Source organism: Anser cygnoides, chromosome 4 (assembly GCF_040182565.1).
Source record: "Anser cygnoides isolate HZ-2024a breed goose chromosome 4, Taihu_goose_T2T_genome, whole genome shotgun sequence".
NCBI lineage: Eukaryota > Metazoa > Chordata > Aves > Anseriformes > Anatidae > Anser > Anser cygnoides.
In genome coordinates this window covers 69,110,542-69,121,409 of record NC_089876.1, presented here as the reverse complement: position 1 = coordinate 69,121,409, position 10,868 = coordinate 69,110,542, and the positions used below count along the sequence as shown (strand labels likewise).

The window sequence follows — 10,868 nt, the reverse complement described above, 5'->3', positions numbered from 1 at the left end:
CCATCAGGAATTGCTGCTTGGCAAAGCCCTGTCTTTTATCCTCTAAAAGAGAGAAACACGTGGAGGCCTCCTGCATCACCAGCCTGTCTTGTTTCCACCTCGCACCTTCCCACTCATTTTCCTCTAGCCTTTCCACTGCTTTCCCAGCTTTGTACAAATACCCCAAAACCCGTTTTAGCTTCACAAAACCAAGTGCACAGCGATGCCAGGACTGGCCAGGCTTATCAGCAGGAAGTCTTGAATCCTGCACCAGATGGCTGCGAGACAGCAGTAGCTCTTAACCGTGGGGGAGGCAGAGGAGAACAACCTGACATGGCTATGAGGAAATGTTTTTTTGCTCCACAGTACATTTGTCTCACCATTTGCAGAGTCACTAAGCCATCCGGTATTGCTGTCAGAAGAAACAAGCTCCAGGAAGGGAAGTGGGGAGCACCGCTAAAGATGACGTGCCAACTTCCTGCAGGAAATTTTTCCCTTTATTTCCCTGCTTTCCTGCCTTTCATGCAGGCTATTGGAGAAGTGAGGGGTTCACGAAGGAATGTTTCTGTTTCTTCCTAGGTTTCTGAGGTAAAAAGAATGACAGAATTAGGTGACTGAAAATGAACTCCAGGGTTTTTGTTGTTATTTTTATTATGGGATACTTTGGAGTCAGGGAATGGTTCTGGGAAAGGGGCTTGCTGAGGATGACAGACATTTTTTGTCTATCATTACAGCAGACGACAAAAAGAATAACTGCTTATACACTCTTTTCTTTAGCCTTCAAAGCCCTTGCTTGCTTATGCTGATGAAACAGACTGTAGCTTGTCCACGTTGCTTGGACCTGACCTGAAATTAAACAAAGCAGACTGTGACATTGGTAAGTCATTTGCTCCCCACACCACATGGGATGTAAGAGCAAGCCATTGTAAAATGCTTCAAAAGTAAACCTCTTGTGCTACTGGGCTGCAGAAACATACGAAAGGTGCATGCACACTGCACAGTGTATAGATAAATTAGATAGATGAGATACTCGCTGGCAACTAGGAGCTAGCTGTGCTTGTGGCTGTACAGTGCCAAGCGGGGTGTGCTACTTGGCACTCTCAGCTGAGCTGCTCCACACAGCTCGATCAGGACAACCTGGCTACCTCCCTCCCTGCACTATTGCAGCAATGCAGCAGGGGTGTACCTTTGGAGGTTGTTCCTAATGCCAAGTACTTAAAGTCATATCAAAGAATAGGAGGAGGGAAGTAGACCTGGAAACTCAGTCTCCCAGGGCCAGCCAGTCTTGTTCTTGACTGGAAAGGGGAAGAATATTGGAAATGTCAAACCTCACTTCCCAAGGTGACTGGGAATGGCAGCGTTACAAAGCAGATTCATAAACAAACACCACTAAAAAATGAAACATTTTCTTTACCACAGCAGAGTCTATCAACCTGACAACACATCTCCAGATTTAATTTATGCTTCCAAGTGAACTGGCATTTAGAGCAATTTGCATGTGTGTTGTTGTTTTTTTGTTTTGTTTTGTTTTTTTTCTTTACTAGATTTGCAGCCCTAATGCAGACTGAGCATAGCACATCTCAAATAAACAGACTCCCTGCCCCAACACAGATTCTCCAAAGTAACCGACATCTCCATGGTTCAAACACATGTGCCAGGAGAACTGGAGATGTGTTCAGCTCAAGATGTACAGTGCTTTGCCAATAACATTAACAGATAATGGCAAACAGGAAGAAAACAGTTCCCTCTCAAAATGATTGTTCAAGTCTTCATAAATGATCATGATTTTCCTCTAAAGCTTGCCACTACCTTCCAGTGTCCAGCACATAAGTTCATTATTTAACATCAAGACTTACCAGTTCAGAATTGATTTTTCATCATTCTGGCCCCTTCTTCAGCAAGGATTTCTCAGTGCTCAAAACACAGCAATACTGAGAAATCTATTTCCAGAGGGAATACCTTTGGTCCCTTACCATATACTGCAAGCAGCCTCAGAGGCTCAGGGTGCTGGCTGAACAATGTTACACCTGGCACGGAGAAACACAGGTGTATTTCTCCCTGATAGAGAAGCCAGGAAAAGCCAAAAGCTTAGAGCTCCCCAAAAATGTAGAAGCAGATCTCCCACAAACCTCCCCTTCTCCACTCTCCCTTAGATGAAAGAAATCTCATTACTATCAAAACCCCTGTTCTGTTTCCTTTGTGTTCTCTAGATGTGTTGTTCAGAAACTCTATAAACCTTTTAGGCAGGTGATAGTTTACCTGCATATCTAACCAGGAGAAAGGGTATTTGGCTATCTTGAAATTACTTACTTTTTCTTCACCTTTCAATGTTTTTGCCAGACGACAAGGGAATCTAAACAGTGCCATCTGATAGAGGGGATTGAATCACACTTTGCAAACACAGAACAGGTGGAGCAAATAGCACACCTTCAAGGTGTAGGCTGGGATACGTTTACATATACATCTGAAAACTCAACAGTCATTCTAGGCCATTGATACAGAGAAGAAAATTTTAAAAATGCCATCAAATACAGTATTTTCTAGGAATAGCTCATCCAAATTTATTTTAAAAATTAAATAACTTAGAAAAAATAATTAAAGAGTTCTTTAAAAATAGAAACAGCTTAAGAAATAGAAATAGAGGATTTGGAGAATTCATACTTATTTGACATTTTACTGGTAAGTACTGTTATTTTTCATTAGGTGTGTATTACATGTTTGAAAGAACCTGGTGGGTTTTTTTTGTTGCTTTTTTTTTCCCCTTAAGTCACTGCAAAAACAAACAAGCAATGTTGTTGCTTATTACTCTTATAGTAACAAACACAAACAAACACATCTCTTCCTATTTCAGTCAACTGTATGAAATTTGTAGTTAATTGCTTCTCTAATGACTTTGGACCTGGGGAAAAGTGTTGGTGGAAGGAAGGCAATTATATATTAGATGACTGCTGAATAAATTGTTGCAATAGTTGTAGTAGGGAAAAGAGCTTATCCTGTAATAAGTATAACCAAAATATGCTGAGAAGGAAAAACACAATTCTGAATGAGCTTGTTCCTGTTTGCTTTCGGGGTTGTGGTTGTCACACAAAAAGGTAAACTCAGGTCCTTTGCAAATGGTCCTGCTGCAATCTGTTTTGGAGACACACATGGAGGCACAGGATCCTCCTCAACTGCCTGGGAGCTGGGGTGAGCTGATCTGTAGGCAATGAGATGTCTCTGGATGTACTGTAAAGCCAGCATGAGCAGGGTAGTGCTAGGGCATCTTCTAGTTCACAACAAAGCCCTGAGAGTAAACACAACAGACTATGGGAGACTCGGTTCAATCTTGGGGAGTAGGAATTATAGTCATATCATATCACTGACAATTTTTATTCTCTTCCTCAGTCCACCCCCCCTTCCTCGTGGTTCACTTTCTTGGGCTATCTTGTATCAGTGCTCCTCTCTGTAGCTGGGGTCACATCAAGCTATGAAGGACTTAAGCTTGACTCTCTCTGAAGTGTAAAGAACTGATTACTGGTATCAGTCTGTATTGTCTGTCATGTGCAATTCTAATTAGAAAGCAAAACCTTTTTCTGCTGAGAGACAAGCAAATGAAAATGTATTCTCTTTTTCTGCACATTTCCATTAAAATGACTTGGTTTCTTTTTCAGTGGAATGTGCAAAGAGTAAAAACAAGCATTTTCAAATCAAAAATGAGCATATTAAGTCTTCACTTTCTTAATGAGAAACTGAGGCTGGTGCAACTTAAGTGCAAAGGGGAAGAGAGACAGCAAAACTACCAATACAGCAAGAGTAAACTGCAGTGTTTGCAAACCACTACATTTTCTTAGACAGTCTCAAGCACTGTGGGTATCTATACCCATGTTTCATACTGACATGTGCAATACCCACCCAGGATGATGAGAGAGGGTCTGAACTGGTTGAGGACTTTCACTGCCAGAAACAATAAGAACGAGATGGCCCTAAATGTTGCAGCTTGCCCCTAGCCATGTTCATGGTGGAAGCTGTTATTCGCTTTTTGGCCTCCTGCCCAAAAACATAAACATGCAATTAATGTTAAAAGTAAAATGGGATCAAACCAAGCCCTCCTTCTCTCAGCAGCTATAGAACTGGAAGGTTTTCCTCCTTCTGTTCTCCCAAACCCTGGTGCAAAGCCAGAATAATAACGGGCAGCTGGTGTGTTTAAGCTTTGTATCTGACAAGGCTTTTATAAAACTAATATGCCCTTAATAGTATCCCTTATTATACCTATAGATGAGAAGAAGGCTGGTGATTAGGTGTTCATGGCATGTAAAGGCAGGAGCCCTTCTTGAAGAGATTGTATGTGTGGTGTGTATATTTATTTAGCATCTATTGCCTTATATTGATTTTTAGCATCACATCTTGATTTATTACTTGTCAGTGCCATGGTTATAGACCTACTGCAGGTGAATGCTACCAAGTGTTATATATTTCAGCAGTGACTTATTTTCATGTTAAAGTATAAAAAAGGAAAATAAGGATGTCTGCAACTCCCTAGTCCTGCAGGGTCTGCTTACTGCAGAGCTACACTGAGATTGTGTCCCAGGCTGCCTTGTGCTAATGATCCACAGCTCAGTGAAGTCAGCCTGAACTGTCCCCCCCAGCTTTCCATGGTTATATCAAGTCAGGTTGTTGTGCAGTCCATCTGTAATCTGTGCTGCAACTGGCACAAGATTAGCTGGGGGAGGGCAGGGGGTTGGATGAGTTGAGAAAGACTGTAGACAAAAATCCAGGTGCCCCAAAATAACCACTTTTCTGAGGTCTTCTCTATCCATTTTTGACCTGGGGATTAAAAAAAAAAAAAATCCTGGTTTAAGGCAAGATTTTCCTCATTTGGCTAAACTGTTGCATCTGACTGTTAGCCTATTTTGTTTTAAATTAGTATGTATGGAATTAAGCCAAATGGTGGAACTATAAACTTTAAATCAGATACAAAATTGCCACCGCCAGGTGTAAAGGACCACAGAATCATTAAGGTTGGAAGAGACCTGCAAGATCACCTGGTCCAACCACCACCCTACCACCAATATCACCCACTAAACCATGTCCCTAAGCGCCAGGTCCAACCTTTCCTTGAACACCCCCAGGGGTGGTAATGGCACCACCTCTCTAAAATTTACATAAAAAAAAAAAGGCTTTATTAAATATATATTCAATATAAGTTCATTCAGTTGGTTTCCATCTGTTCAAAAAATACTCCAGGAATTCATGAGAAGGCTTTATGGTAGCTAGGAAAAAAATGTTGATAGCATCCCCATGTTATGGCTGATGAAATCTCTCATGTTCTTGCAACAAGATTAAGAACAGTCAGGAAAATTTTGTAAGCTGCTGTATTGGGTTTACATGGCAAGGTTTTAGTAGCAGGGGGCCGCAAGGGTACCCTCTGTGAGAAGAGTCCAGAAGCTGCCACATGTTAGATAAGGGACAGATTTGGCTGGCTCCAGAAGGGACCCACCGCTGGCCAGAGCCAAGCCAATAACCGATGTTTGTGCCTCTGTGAGAGCAGATTTAAGAAAAGAGGGGAAAAAAAAAAAAAAAAAAGAATGAGGGAAAAAAAAAAAAAAGAAAGGAAAGAAATGTGGCACAACAGCAGCTGGGAGAGTGAGGAGTGAGAACCAGCCCTGCAGCCCCCAAGGTCAGTGCAGCAGGAGGGCAGGAGGTGCTCCAGGCACACAGCAGCAGTTCCCCTGCGGCCTGTGGAGAGGCCCCTGGTGGAGCAGGCTGTCCCCCTGCAGCCCACGGGTCCCACACGGAGCAGATCTCCACGCTGCAGCCCGTGGAGGAGCCCCCGGTGGAGCAGGTGGATGTGGCCTGGAGGAGGCTGCGGCCCATGGAGAGCCCCCGCAGGAGCAGGCCCCGGGCCGGAGCTGCAGCCCGTGGAGAGGAGCCCACGCAGGAGCAGGGGTCTGGGGGGAGCTGCCGCCCGTGGGGGACCCGTGCTGGAGCAGTTTGCTCCTGGGGGATGGACCCCGTGGTACGGAGCCGTGTGGGAGCAGTTCTTGAAGAGCTGCTGCCTGTGGGCAGCCCCTGCAGGCTCAGCTGGGGAAGGACGGCATCCCGTGGGAGGGACCCCACATTTGAGCAAGGGCAGAGAGTGACTGTGAAGGAGTGGTGGAGGTAAAAATGGGTCCGTGGAAGTGCTCTGCAGGAGCAGGCTTGCCCTGTGCCTGCTTGGCGGGGTTTTCCTTGCGGGGATTTGCATACGGAGAAAAGCCAGGAGATGCCAGAGGGAGGTGGGTGACGGAGGTCAGGCAGTCCAGACAGTGACAGGTTGCTGGGACTGCCAGGCCTTAAACTTTGGGTCAGTAACGGGTAGGACAAGGAGTAACAGCCCATGTGGTCATGAAGGACTCAGGAGGACCCTAAGGTGCCCTGGGTCTTCCCCGGACTTCTTCCCAACCCTGGGAGGCAGAGGTGGGTCTCATCCTCAGGAGAGGAAACAGGGACAGGCTGACCCATGAGGGAGAAAAATATGGGGCCTGCCTGAGGCTTTCTTTGTACTTCATGTTGCTAGTTTGTAACGCAAAGACCGAATAATCATGAGGACCACATACGTTTCGTCTTGTTAGGAAAAGAAATAGAATGTGCCCATTAATGCTAATGAAAACTAGTGATCTTTTTGCAAAATGACAGTTCCGTTTATATAAGGTAAATATGAAGAGGGAACCAAACTCTGAGTAACATTTAAGAACTAAGCAAGATAAAGAGGTGTGTTGTTTGCACAAAAAGCTTAATGAAATTGCTACTTTCTTCCTCTGCGCAACATGCAGACATAGCACTGAGTAATTAACTTGATATCTTTGGATTACTCCCAAACCATATTCAACTTCATTACACACCCACAAAGGAATGACTGCTTCTGCTTCCATCAGTGTCAGGACTGTGCAGTCAAGTCCTATACTGATTCTGTGGATTACAGGCTGGCTTTTCTAGGATCCCAAATTGCTAGTATATTCTGAAGCTAGAATCTTCTCTTGCTCTCAGTTTCTCACAAGTTACCTGCCTCATGGTTTAACTCACCTCCAGTTCTCTCTTGGTTGGAAAGAAGTGGGTAAGCTCTCCTAGGAAAAGAAACCTTCAGGACAGCTGGCCCTGTAGACTTCTCTGGCTACGAACTACATATGGCGATTATACGACATACTAACCCCTGAAAATGTGTAAGAATATAGCAGGCAAAGAATCAAGTTCTTCCTGTGCAATAATTTACTATACAAAAGGAAAAAAGCTCAGTATCTACTGTCCCAAGATTTAAAAAAAAAAAAAAAAAAAAAGGCAAACAAACAAAAACCCTGGTGTTTCAGTCATCTGTGTTGACTATGTGAGACTGAATCAATCACGCAAGATAAGGCCTTGAAACTCAGACATCTTATACGTTGGCAAGTGATAGAACACAGGACACAGGGACAATCTTGTTCGTGATCTCTGTGGTCAGTGAAGAGTTAGCTGATAGGGCATGAAAGAGCTCTAGCTGAAGAGAACAGACAGACTACAAAATAGCAAAGGAGGTGAACAAACCTCACGTTCTTTTTAATCTTATAGAGGAAGATCTGGATATCTTGCATCACAGAACAGTCTCAGGTTTGGGGCTCATTTGATTAAAGGAAAGGCTGTCTGTGTTTTTCTTTCTTTTTTTTCTTTTTTTTTTCTCCTTTGGTTTTGTTTCATTCAAAAATGCTCTTCTTTTTCTGAGAACTTCAGCTTTTATCTTCATGAAGCGAAATACTGTATTAAAGTTGTGATTCTGTTTATTCTTAAATCAGAGGAAATCCTAATTATATTTACAGTAATCTCCTGAGCAAGACGTGTCCTAAAGTAAATGCGGATGACAAACCCTGGCCCAAGACAAGACACAAAATCTGTGTCTGCACATCAGTGTATGCTTTCAGTCATTTATTGTAGGTGTATTTGCACACAGATCTTTACTTCCTGTTTAGGTGCAAGCATAAAGAGAGGCATGCTAAGAACTGTGCAAATACCTACTCATGTATGTGGTGGACAGACATATATATCAGGAATATTTCACATTGATTTAAAAGCGTAAACTACATTAATGAGCATAAGGATTGAAATTTAGAGCTCTCAGAAAATACAGAAACTGAGGTTGTCAGTGGTCCTATAGTGGCTCTATTTAGGTCCTTGTGAACGTCTCTTGTGTTATACAGTTACCATCAAATAGGAAGCCTGCACTTGACCTGAACCTTTGACTGATTTTTTAATGTTTTAAGCTTAGAAAAACAGAACTATTCTTTTCTTTCAGTTCTTCCTCATGCACTGCTCACTCTGTGCACTCCATGAGCTAACAGCATTCCAGGGCCCCTGGTAAGAAAATGCAGATTGGGCTGCTATATTATTGGAAAAAAAGGATTTAGAATCATCGCACAGACTAGTAACATTTAAACTAGGGAAGTAACTAATAGAAAAGAAATAGCAAAGCAATTGAATCATAGAATATCCTGAGTTGGAAGGGACCCACAAGGATCATTAAGTCCAACTCCTGGCTCCACACAGGACCAGCAAAAATAAGACCATATGTCTGAGAGTGCTGTCCAAACGCTTCTTGAACTCCATCAGGCTACATGGGTAGCCTTGAGCATTCCCTCAGGTCCTGTCACTGTCCCCAGAGAGCAGAGCTCAGCGCCTGCCCCTCTGCTCCCCTTGTGAGGGAGCTGCAGGCCGCCATGAGGCCTCCCCTCGGCCTGCTCTGCTCTGGGCTGAACAAACCAAGGGACCTCAGGCACTCCTCATACATCTTCCCCTCTAGACCCTTCACTATATTTGTTGCCCTCCTTTGGACACTTATAATTTTATATCTTTCTTAGACACAGAGTACTCGAGGTGAGGCTGCACTAGGCTGAGCAGAGCAGGACAATCCCTTCCCTCAACCAGCTAGCAATGCTGTGCTGGATGCACGCCAGGGTACAGCTGGCCCTTTTGGCAGTCAGGGCACGCTGTGGACTCATCTTCAACTTGCCATCAACCAGAACCCCCAAATCCCTATCTGCAGTGCTGCTCTCCAGCCTCTCATTCCCCAGTCTGTACATATATCCAGGGCTGCCACATACTGGGCGCAGAATTCAGCATTTGTTCTTGTTAAATTTCCTGTGGGTGGTACAGTGTTTGGTTTATGCAGACCACCCACTAGGGGCTGCTATGTGATCCTGCCATCTTATGGACCCATGTCTAATTTAAGGCACAGACCACAGCCTTCATGCCATTCCAGCAACCTGCAAGTCAAGTAAAATGAGCTGGGCAGCAACTGAGGCATTTACCCCACTGCACAGTCCCCATGGGTATATTTAACTGGTATGTTAAAGAACTAGAAGCATAGTTCCCTAAATATGCTTGGGAAGGTAACTTCAGGGCTGAGGCCAAAAAGAAATTGTACTTTGATGGAATAATTAAGCCTTTTTACTATCTGACTTCCTCATCCAGATCAGCTTGTCTAGCATCTGTATTTATGGTTTAGCACAGTCTAAAAAAAAATGCTGTGTAAGTTACTGTACAAATTCTTATCAAAGAAGGCAGATGTTAACTGATGCCTGGTGCAAAATTTCTGAGAGAAGAGATCTTAGCTCTGAACAGTGTCTTTCTTAGAGCAAGAAGGGCAGTTCTAAGAGCAGTGGGTGCTGCATGATAGGTGAAAATGTGAAGTGAGACATTTATTGACCCCTATTCAGTTACCCTATTGAAAAGTTTAAGTGGGTGTTTCAGATATATCTTGAAGCATTGCTAGTGGTGATTGTAAGGATGTTGTAGCAATATTTATCTGAAAGCGTTACAGTCAATGGGAAAGGCAGCAGGAGGAATTTGAAGACCAGTAAAGCAGAAAGGGTGTTGTTGCAGAGAAATAGTTGACTACACTCCACAACCATTGTTGATCAACCTAGGAGCTGACGATTGATGGGAGATTCAGTAAGGTTGGCAGCTGAGGCATCACAAACCCCACAGACTGAATCAGAGGAGCTGACCCAGGACATTCTGGTTTCACATACAAGTAACTGGAAAAGCTTGGTCCCTGCTGCATGGCTCAGAGAACGGATTCCTCCACCCCATTTCCCTCATTTTTTTAGCCCATGAGCCCTTCAGGCCAGGGGTTGTCTCACACATTGGCCATCTGGGCTTTATTGTAACACAGATTATAACTACTCAGGGTTGCACTGAGGGATGTTACTGATTCTCAAAATCTCACCATGATTCCTGAGCAAAGTTTGTATTTTCTTTCAACAAAAATACTTCATTCCATTCTTAGAGCAGGGCAAGGCTAATCATTATTATTATCTTGTAAGGGAGTGATAAAACACAGTGACACACACGAAGCAGCTGTCACAGCTTCTCTCAGCCAGCATATCAGCCCTGTCTGCCTCTTTACAACAGTAATAATGACAGTGCCATGCTGATGTCAGAGACAGGAAGCGCTGTAGGAGGGTCAGAGCATCACTGAGTTTGTCCTGTTGCCCAAGGCGACTCTGAGTATACACAGACCTTTGCATGCTGTGTGAAAAGACATTATTTTCATGGCCCATGTCTTGCTTAATTATCACTTCACAAGATAACTTTTTTTTTTTTTTAACCTCCTTGCCTATTCTTTATAAAGATCTCTCTGAAGTAGAAAAGGTCAGCTATGGAAAAAATCATAGCAGAAACTAATGCTAAATAAAGGTTAGGTTATTTGATTTGACTCATGTGTAAACAGCAATTATGTTATCTTCTTTGTGATTTATTAGAGAGGGAACTGATAGAAATATCTATATTTAGATTGTCTGAAAGATTTCATTATAATGGGCACTTGAGGCTTTTTCTTTGCTCGAATAAGCCTGATGTTTGACAGGACAGCCCTGTAGCTGCAGGATGTTTCTGCTTCACTTCTG

At 43.4% G+C, this 10,868-nt stretch overlaps 1 long non-coding RNA gene across 1 annotated transcript; it reads right to left on the bottom strand.

The window, feature by feature from the left end:
- Window positions 1-484: 484 nt before the first annotated feature.
- On the bottom strand, window positions 485-2,652 carry LOC106046067 (uncharacterized). Its single transcript, XR_001213063.3, has 3 exons — window positions 1,836-2,652; window positions 743-825; window positions 485-562 (listed from the first exon to the last, which is right to left on the bottom strand). It is a non-coding gene; the product is annotated as an uncharacterized lncRNA (long non-coding RNA).
- Window positions 2,653-10,868: the final 8,216 nt, after the last annotated feature.